This window comes from Tachyglossus aculeatus, chromosome 24 (genome assembly GCF_015852505.1).
Source record: "Tachyglossus aculeatus isolate mTacAcu1 chromosome 24, mTacAcu1.pri, whole genome shotgun sequence".
NCBI lineage: Eukaryota > Metazoa > Chordata > Mammalia > Monotremata > Tachyglossidae > Tachyglossus > Tachyglossus aculeatus.
Genome location: NC_052089.1, coordinates 5264368 through 5275443, shown reverse-complemented (window position 1 = coordinate 5275443; position 11076 = coordinate 5264368).

Here is an 11076-nt window from a genome sequence, read left to right as displayed (position 1 = left end):
GTCTGTCTCCCCCTTCTAGACTGCGAGCTCGTTGTTGGGTAGGGACCATTTCTATATGTTACTGGCTTGTACATCCCTAGCGCTTAGTATAGTGTTCTGCACACAGTAAGCACTCAATAAGCATTATTGAATGAATGAATTATATACATGATTTATATATATATAATTCTGTTTGTTTTATTGATGCTATTGATGCCTGTTCACTTGTTTCGATGTCTGTCTCGCCCCTTCTAGACTCTGAGCCTGTTTTTGGGTAGGGATTGTCTCTCTTGCTGAATTGTCCTCTCCCAAGCGCTTAGTACAGTACTTTCCACACAGTAAGTACTCAATAAATATGATTGAATGAAATATAATTGAATGAAATATGATTGAATGAATTTGTGTATATGCACAGATATATAAGCATATAAATGCATGTGTGCAAACATACACCCACAAGTATATGGGCATGCATGCATGTGCATATGTACCTATATATGCATGAACACTCGCGAATGCACGTGACTACACTCACACATATACATGAACACACACGCGGACATATAAGCACATACCTGTGCGGGGGAAGCAGCTGTGGCAAAGCAGCTGTGGCTTAGTGGAATGAGCTCGGGCTCGGGAGTCAGAGGTCAGAATCTAATCCCGGCTCTGCCACTGTCCTCTCCCTTACTTTCCCGTCACTGTAGACAGCACTACCATCCTTCCCGTCTCTAATTCACACCACACATCCAATCCGTTATGAAAACTTGCCGGTCTCACCTTCACAACATCTCCAAGATCTGCCCTTTCATCTCCTTACAAACCACTACCTTGCATGTTCAATCTCTCATTCTATCCCGACTGGATTACTTCATCAGCCTCCTCTCTGATCTCCCATCCTCCTGTCTCTCCCCTATCCAGTCTATACTTCATTTTGCTGCCCGGATTATCTTTGTACAGAAACGCTCTGGGCATGTCACTCCCCTTCTCAAAAATCTCCAGTGGTTGCCTGTCAATCTACAAATCAAGCAAAAACTCCTCACTCTTGGTTTCGAAGATCTCCATCAACTTGTCCTTTCCTACCTCACTTTCCTTCTCTCCTTCTACATCCCAGCCCTCACGCTCTGCCCCTCTGCCGCTAACCTCCTCCCCTACTGAGAGCTCACCTCCTCCAGGAGGCCTTCCCAGACTGAGCTCTCTTTAACCTCTCCTCCTCCCCATCCCCCCTCTGCCCTACCTCCTTCTTCTCCCCACAACAATTGTATATATTTGTAAAGATTTATTATTCTATTTATTTTACTTGTACATATTTACTATTCTATCTGCTTTGTTAATGATGTGCATATAACTATAATTCTATTTGTTCTGACGATTTTGACACCTGTGTACAGGTTTTGTTTTGTTGTCTATCTCCCCCTTCTAGACTGTAAGCCCGTTGTTGGGTAGGGACCGTCTCTATATGTTGCCGACTTGTACTTCCCAAGCGCTTAGTACAGTGCTCTGCACACAGTAAGCGCTCACTAAATACAATTGAATGAATGAACTCCCCCTAGACTGGGGAACGGTGTCTCTAGGTCAGCTGTGACCCACATAAAAGAACACACCCCCTAGCCCAAAGACGGTGTCCCTAGACCTACTGGTCTCTCAAAATAAAAGACTCCCCTATGATAGGAGATCGTAACAATAGGCCAGCTGCAGCCATTCAAAACAGCAAACTGCCCCTAGCCTGGCTAATAATGGCAGATTTCCCCTCGCCCCACAGCCTTAGGGACCATGCCTCTAGGTCCTCTGAGATTACTCCTACGCATAGTGGCAGAATCCTCCTAGGCAAGGGAACAGTAACCCTGTACCCCGTGAGATAATTCGGAGCAGCAGACTCCACCTATGCTGGGGGATGGTGCCGTTAGGTCCCCTAAGGCCAGGTAGAGTGACAGACACACCCTAGGCTGGGGGATAGTGTCCCTAGGTCCTCTGAATCCGCTCACGGTGGCACACTGTACACTAGGGGATAGTGTCCTTAAGTCTGCCAGTTCCGTTCCTCACAGCGGAAGACAACCCCTAGGTAGAGGGTCAGTGTCCCTAGGCCCACTGATGCCACTCACAGTGGCAGATTTCCCTTCAACTGGAGAAGGCTGTCCCAGGGCCCACTGAAGCTGCTCACAGCAATAGAGTTCCCCTAGGCTAAGGATAGAGTCCCTAGGCTAGATGAGGCCGCTGAAAGTGGCAGAGTCACCAAGGCTGCGTGATAGTGCCACTTGGCCCGTTGCAGCCATTCACAGCTGCAGGATAGAAATGGTGCATCTAAGCCCACTGAGGTCGCTCAGCGCTGCAGACTCCCACTAGGCTTATATCTGTGCTCTAAGGCCCTGTGAGGATGCTCTCCGTGGCAGAATCTCCTTGTTCTAAGGTAAACCCAAGATGCCCACTACCTCAAGATCAAATGCTATCTCGTGACTGCCCGAGCCAGCAAGATGGAGCTCGGAATTGCGGGTGGCATACCAACCCCACAACCAAAACCTCTATATTGACAGCCCAAGACAGAAATACAGAAATACTTCGATATCCCTGGATCCCATGCCGATCAAATTAAGTATGGAGGGCGAGGGGAGGGCGGAGATTGGATAAACTGAAGCAGAAAGATGGAATGGTCTAAGAGCACAGTTAATGAATACCTGAAGCTTCTGACCTTCTAAGTATGGGATCCAGACTTGAAGCACCTGGTTGCGCATCACCTCTGGCCAGAGCATGGGATGCCCTGTTCTGCCTGCACCGAGTGGGATGAGTGAGTGCCCTAGGGTATTTCACCACGGGTGTGTAACGCATGAATGGATTTTTCCTGGGTGGGAAATGTTCCTGGGTGGTAGCTCGTTGCCTCACCACTTGCAAACAAGGCATAAGTGAATTTTTTGTGGGTGGAACCTATGTTTTTTGCCACACGCCGGTAACACCTAAGTATAGTCCTCGAAATTGGGAATCTCTAATATCATTAAATAATCATATTTCTCCTGAAATGGTCCTCCCAAAAGTTAGGTTCAGTTCACCGCGTCCAAAATAATCAAATAATTCAATTCGCCTCATGGAATAAATTTTGTATGAAACTCAGCCTTTCTGTCCCGAGTTCCTCTCTCTCTCTCGCAGGGCCAGTTCCCAACAGAATGCATCCCTGGGCGATGAGTACCACCCCTATGATGGGGGACGGTGTCCTGAGGACCACCGAGGTTGGCAGACGATCCTTCTAACCCACTGTAGCTGCTGGCAGCTTTAGATTTCCCTAGCCTGAGGAATAGTGCAACTAGGCCTGTTGCAGCTGCTTACAGCCTCAGCCTTCCCCTCAGCCGTGGGATATTTTTTCTAGCCCCACTTAGGAGGTTCACAGTAGCAGACTTCCCCTAGGCTGATATTGGTATCACAAGACCCTGTGAATTTACTCACAGACGCAGACTCCCTATCCTGGAAAATGATTCCACAGGCCTGCTGATACTGCTTACAGTGGCATTCTTCTTCTACGTTGGAGATTGGTGTCCTGAGTTTCATCGATGCCCTTCACAGAGACAACCTCCCCCACACTATGGGAGAGTGTCCCTAGGCCCTTTGAGGCCACTCACATTGACAGATTGTTCCTAGGTTAGGGTATGATATCCCTGGGCCTGTTGAGGCCACTCACAACAGCAGACACAACTAGGCTGGGGACTGTACCCCTAGGCCCTCAGAGGTCACTCACAGTGGCATACACCCCACCTTGGCTGGGGACCGCGTTGCTAAGTCGTTGGAGACCACTCACAGACACAGACTCTCCCTAGGCTGGGGATGGTGTCCTTGGGTCACTAAGGCCACTTCCTGTGGCACATTGCCTCTAGGCTGAGATATGTAACCCTAGGCTCTCTGCTGTCATGCACAGTGGCAGACTCCCCTTAGGCTTACGGAAGTGCACCTAGGCCTGCAGTGGCGACTCACAGTGGCAAGCTTTTTCTAGACTAGGGGATGACGTTCTTAGGTGAGCTGAGACCTCTCACAGTGGCAGACTACCGGGAAGGTGTCCCTAGGCCCATTGAGAAAGCTCAAAATGGCAGACTATCGCTCAGCTGACAGACAGTGTCCTAAGACCTGATGAGGAAGCTCGCATATCCAATTATTCTTAGGCCCGGTGGATGGTATCCTATGCCCGCTGAGGCTGCTCACAGCAGAAGACTCTATCCAGGGGTGGAGAACAGTATCTCTGGGACCGCTGAGGCCATTCACAGTGGCAGACTCCTTCCCGGACAAGGAAGCATTGTAGGCTCACTGAGTTTTCTCCAAGCTGCAGACAATCCATATGCTGGGTAACAACACCCTAGGAAAGCTGCAGCTGTTTACAGTGACAGACTCCCAATCTGCAGGGCGAAGGTGTGTATAGGCCCCCTCAGATTGGGGAGATTATCCCTAGGTCAACTGAGACCAATACCAGTGGAAGACTCCTCCTGGGTTGGGGATGGTGTGCTTAGGCCTTCTGATACCACTCACAGGAGCAAATTCCCCCAAGACTGAAGAAAGGTAGGCCTAGGCCCACTGAGGTCACTCACAGTTTTAGACTCATCCTTGTCTAGACTTCATCAACCTGAAGGCGGGTGTCCCAATACATCTGAGGCCACTCATTATGGAAGATTCCCCTTAGGCTGGGGCACTGTGACTCTAGGCCTGCTGAGGCTGTTCATAGCAGCAGACACCACATAGACTGGGGGAATGTGCACTGAGGCCCACTGAGGCCACTCACAATGGTGAACTATCCCTAGCCTGGGGTAGGCTGTCCTTATGCCTGAGGCCTGCTGAGGACTCTCAGAGCAGCAGACTCCTTCTTGGCTCGCGGAGGGTGTCCCTAGACACGGTATGGCAACCACAGACCACTTCTAGCCTGGGGGATGGTATCCTTAGACCTGTTGCAACCGGTCACAATGGCAGATTACCCCTTGATTTAGGGAGGTACTCCAGGCCCTCTTAAACTGCCCCCAGTGGCAGATTCCCCCTAGGCTTGGGGAAGGTGTCCCTAGGCCTGCTGTGACATCTCACAATGACACTCTCCAAAGGCTAAAGTGATGCATTTAGTCCCACTGAGGATGCTCAGAGTGACAGACTCCATAATTGCTCAGCGAGTTTGTCCCTAGGCTCGCTGCAGCCATTCACACCTGCAGACCCCCCAAGACTGGTGGAGGGTGACCCTCAGTCCGTTTAAATTGTTCACAGCTGCAGAGTTCCCCTCAGCTGGGGTAGGATATAACTAGGCCCACTGAGGCTTCTGACAGTGGCAGATTGACCCTTCGCTGGAGGATGGTTCTCTTTTTTGCAAAGAGGCCACTCAATGTGGGAATACCCCTCTAGGTAGGGGGACCATGGCACTAGCCCCCCTGAGGCCACTCACAGTGGCAGACTCCCCGTATGCTGGGTGATGGTGTTCTTGGCCCCTTGAGGCTGATTAGAGTGGCAGATTTCATCTAATGCAGGAGACAGTGTCCTTCAGCTCGTTAAGACTGCAAACAGTGGAAGACGTCCCCTCAACTAGCGGATGGTGCCTCTACCTACCTGCCAAGGACCACTGAGGACTCTGATAGAGGCAGACGTCCCCTAAACTGGTGGACAGTGCCCCTAAACCTGCTGCTGCCACTCACAGTGTCAGATTCCCCCTAGGGTGAGGAATGGTTACTCTAGGCTACTGAGGCTGCTCAAAGCAGCAGACTTCTCCCTGTCTGGGAAATGGTGTCCCTAGGGCAGTTGCCTGTCTACTTGTTTTGTTTTGTTGTATGTCTCCCCCTTCTATACTGTGAGCCCGTTCTTGGGTATCTGTTGCTGAATTGTAATTTCTGTTGCCGACCTTTCCCTGAGCTTAGTACAATGCTCTTCACACAGTAATCACTCAATAAATAAGATTGAATGAATGCATGAATGCAATGCTCACAGAGGTAAACATCCCCTAGATTGAGGTACAGTGCGACTAGGTACTCAGAGGTCACTGACAGGGGCAGACTGCCCCTAGATTGGTGACAGAGCCGCTGTAGCCACTCATATTGGCAGATTCCCCCTAGGTTTGGGGACTATGCAGCCAGGCCCACTGAGGTTGCTCAAAGCGACAGGCAACGCCTAGGTTGGGCACTGTGCTTTTATACCCTCACATGCTGCTGTCAGCAGCAGACTTCTCCTGAGCTGCGAAATGGTGCCCTAAGTCAGCTATGACCCCCACAGTGGCGGACACCCCATAATTTGGGGGACAGTTCAACCAGACTTTCAGAAACTACTAACAGTGGAAGACACCTCCTAGGTTTAGGGACTGTGCCCTTGTGTTCACTGAGGCTGCTCATACTGTCAGACTCCCCCTAGGCTGAGGAACAGAAACACTAGATGTGCTTAGTCCACTCAAAATGGTAGATGCCCCCTAACCTGAGAGACGGTGCCCCTAAGCCATCTGAGGTTGCTAACAGTGTAAAACTTCCCATAGGCTGGGGGACGCTGTCCTTAGGACCGCTGAGGCTACTCACAGCAGCAGACTCCCTGTATACAGAAGGAGAGTGCCTTTTGAGGACAATCAGAGAGTGGCAGACTTCCTCTAGGCTGGGGGATGGTACACCTAGGTCTGCTGAGGGGACTCTCAGAGGCAGAATCCCCTCAGATGGGGAATCACACCCTAAGGCCTAGTGAGGCCACACACAGCAGCAAACCCCTCCTAGGCTGGGTTTCTTTCATTGGCCAATTTCTCCTAGGCTGAGGGACGGGGCACTTAGACCGGGTACAGTAGCAGATGTCTCCTAGGCTTGGAGAAGGTGTCCCTAGGCCCACTGAGGCACCTTACAGTGGCAGACTCCTTCTCAGGTTGGAGAGAGTGTCCTGAAGCCCGCTAAGGCAGCTCACATTGGCAAATTACCCGTAGGTTTTGAGACGGTGCTGCTAGGCCCTCCGAGGCTGCTCTGAGTGGAATACACTGCTAGGCTCGGGGGACACGCCCCAAGACTTGCTGAAACTCCTCAAAATTGCAGTGCACCTCTAGGCTGAGGAATGGCGTTCATAGGCCTGTAGAGGCTGCTCACAGTGACATTCTCCAACTATGCTGGAAAAGGTGTTCCTAGGACCACTAAGGCCACACAAAGTGACATACTCTCCCTAAACTGGAGGATGGTGCCCCTCAACTGGCTGAGGTCACTCACAGAGGCTGACCTTCCCTAGGATGGGGACAGTTCCCCTAGGGATTTTAAGTCTGCTCACATTGACATACATTGACATACAACCCCTAGGCTGGTGGACAGTGACCTTAGGCTGACTGTGTCTTCTCTGATAGGCAGACTCTCACTTTACTGAAGGATGTATCGTTAGGACCACTGAGGCTGCTTTCAGTGGTAAGACACCTCCAAGGTTTGTGCAGGGTGTACCTAGGGCCGTTGAGGTTGCTCACAGCAGCATAATTTCACTTGGCTGCAGGGCCGTGTCCCTGTGCCCACTGAGTTCACTCACAGTGGAAGACTCCCCTTTGATAGGGAGATGGTGCCCCGAGGCTCCCTGCAGCCATACACAGTAGAAGACTTCCCCTAGCCTGGATACGGTGCCTCTAGTCCCTCTGAGAGACCCCATAGGCTGGGAGACATTGCCCTTAGACCTGCTGAGGCTGCTAACAGAGGCGGAATCCCGCTAGTCTGAGGGATGATGCCTCAAGGCCAGCTGCAACCAATCACAACAGTACCTTCCTCATAGACTGGATGACCATGTCTCCAGGACTACTGAGGTCACTAACAGTGACAAAATCCGCCTATGCTAGAGGAGGGTGTCCCTAGGCCCAGTGAGACCTTTCAAAGTGACACAATCCCTCCCTAGGCTGGGGGAGGGTGTAGCTAGGCCCACTGATGATGTTCACAGTGGCAGTCTCTCTCCCTGCCAAGGGAAAGTATGTCGCTAGAGAAGTTTCACTGGGCCTAGGTATACTCATCTGCTGTCAAGGGATGTCTGTTGCAGTGAGAACCTTCTGTAGGCTTAGGAACCCCCTCCCACAGCCTAGGGGGTGTCTGCCACTATGAGCAACCTCAGCTGTTCAAGGTATACTGTCTCACTGCCTACTGTGTTCCTGGAACTATGAGTACCCTCAGAGGGTATAGGGGAACTGATGCAGCCTAGGGAGAGTCTCCTACTGTGAGTAGCTGTTAATGGGGTCCCATTGTTGGATAAGGACCGTCTCTATGTGTCACCAACGTTTACTTCTCATGCGCTTAGTACAGTGCTCTGCACACAGTAAGTACTCAATAAATATGACTGAATGAATGCCACGGGAAGCATATGTAGTAAATGAAGGGGCACCACCCCTGTAGTCTAAGGGGAGTCTGACACAATGAGCAGCCTCAATGTGCCAAAAGGCACTGACCCCAGCCTAGGAGGAGTCTACACCTGTAAGCAGCCTCAGAAGGCCTAGGGGCACAATCCATGAGCCGAGGGAGTCTGCTCCTGTTAAGGACCTTAGCAGACCTAGGGCATAGTGCCCAGAATAGGGGGAGTCTCGCTCCTTCATACCATTCCTTTCCAAACTCTTTGAACTAGTCATTTACACCCACAGTCTCAAATTCCTCTCGTCCAATTCTCTCATCTCCCCTCCAATCTGGTTTCTGTCCCCTTCACGTCACAGAACCTGGCCTCTCAAACATCAACAATGATCTCCTTCTTTCCAAATCCAAAGATCTCTACTCCATCTTAATCCTCCTCGACCTTCCAGCTGCCTCAATACTGTCTACCACCTCCTTCTCCTGGAAACGTTATCGAACCTCGGCTTCATTGACGCTGTCTTCTCCTGGTATTCCTCTTATTACTCTGGCTGCTCATTCTCAATCTCCTTCATGGGATTCTCCTCTGCTTCCAGCCCCCGAACTGTGGAAATCCCTCAAGATTCTGCTATGGGTCCATGTCTATTCTCCATCTACACCCACTCCCTTAGTCTGGGGTCAGTGCCCCTAGGTCTGCTGAGGCAGTTCACAGTGGGTGGCACACTCTAATTCGGCTGGGAAAGAGTGTACCTCAGGCTTGGTGAGGCCAATCACAGTAGCAGACACCCCTTAGGTTAAGTCATTAATTCGATCGTATTTATTGAGCATTTACTGTGTGCAGAGCATTGTATTAAGTGCTTGGGAGAGAACAATGCAACAATAAACAGGCATATTCCCTGCCCACAGGAGCTTAAGGTCTGCAGGATGGGAAGGGGTGGGCTAAGGTTGTGGGGCAGTGCGCTGCTTACAACATGGGTAAAGCAAGACGTAGTAGATAGGGCCCGGGCCTGGGAGGCAAAAGGGCATGGGTTCTAATCCCGACTCCATAACTTGTCTGCTATGTGGGCTTGGGAAAGTCACTTCATTTCTTGGTGCCTCCATTACCTCATCTGTAAAATGGGGATTGAAACTGTGAGCTCCACGTGGGACAGGGACTGTGTCCAGCACGATTTGCTTGTATCCACCCCAGTGCTTAGTACAGTGCCCGGCTCATAGTAAAGGCTTAAAAAATGCCATGATTATTACCATTATTGTTATAACAGTGGCAAACTCCCCCGGAATCTGTGGATGGTGTCCCAAGGTCTACTGAGGCAATGCATAGCGACAAACTGCCCCTTGCCTAAGGGAGGGTGTCCTGAGGCCAGTTGAGGCTGCTTACTTTGCCAGACTACTCATACACTGAGGGAGGTTCCTCCTGGGCCCTCTGAGCCGCTGACTGTGGCAGACACCCCGAGGCTGGATGATGGTGTCCCTAGGTCCTCTGAGGCCACTCACAATGGCAGATTCCCCCTGGTCTGAAGGAAGGTGTACCTAGGCTTGCTGAGGCCTCTCACAGTGGCAGACTCCTCCTCAGCTGGGGGTGGGTGTCCCTAGATCCTCTGAGGCTGTTCACAATGGCAGACCCCCACCTAGGCTGGAGGAAAGTACCCCAAGTCCCAATGAGGCTGCTCAAAGTATCAGACTATCCCTCTGCTGGGGGATGGTGCATGTAGGCCCACTGTGGCTGCTTACAGAGTCAGACGTCCCCTTGACTGGGAGATGGGGTCCGTAAGTCCCCTGAGACCGCTCAGAGTGGCAGACTCCCCCTAGCCTGGAGGAAGGTTTAGGCTTGCTGAGGCCTCGCACAGTGACAGACTCCCCCTCAGCTTGGGACAGGTGTCCCTAGATCCACCGAGGCCATTCACAGTGGCAGACTCTGCCTAGACTGGGGGAAGGTGTACCTAGTCCCTTTGAGGCTGCTCAAAGTGGCATACCCCTCCTTGACTGACAGAGGGTGTTTCAAGGCCCACTGAGGCTGTTCACAGTGGCAAATTCCCCCTAGGTCAAATTCCCCCTAGGTTCAGAGTCGGTGGCCCTAGGACCACTCAGGCTGCTCACAGTGATCTACACCCCCTTGGCCTTGACTATTCCCCTAGACCCACTGAGACCCCACACAGAGGCAAACATTCCCCGGGCTCGGGAATCATGCCCCAAGCTGCCTGTGCCTACTCACAGCAGCAGACTCTCCAAGGGCTGCATAATGGTGCCCTTAAGCACAGATAGGGCACTCGTAATGGCAGACACCTCCTTGGCTTGGTTACAGTACCCCTTGCTCCTCTGGATCTGCTCACAGCAGCCTACACCTACACCATCTTGGCTGAGGGACAGTGTCCCTAGACCCATTGAAACTGCTTGCAATGGCAGAGTCAACCGACGTTTTGGGATGGTGCCCCTAGGGCGTCTAGGGATTCCTTTAGACTGTGAGCCTGTTGTGGACAGGGATTGTCTCTCTTTATTTCTGTATTGTCATTTCCAAGCGCTTAGTACAGTGCTCTGCGCACAGTAAGTGCTCAATAAATATGATTGAATAAACGAATACAGCTGCTTATGGTCTCAGACTCTCCCTGGACAGTACCTCTAGGCCCACCCCGGCCTGTTAGAGCTGTCAGGTGCAGCTTCCCCTAGGCTGGCAGATAGTGCCCCTAGGTCCGTTGAGACCACTCAAAGGTATACTTCCCTCAGGATAGGGGGAAGGGGGGAGGGTGCCCTTGGGTTTTCTAGCAGACTCCCCAGCTGAGGTCGCTTATGGTAGCAGACTCCCCGTTGGTTAGGGGAGGGTGTCACTAGGTCTGCTGAGGCT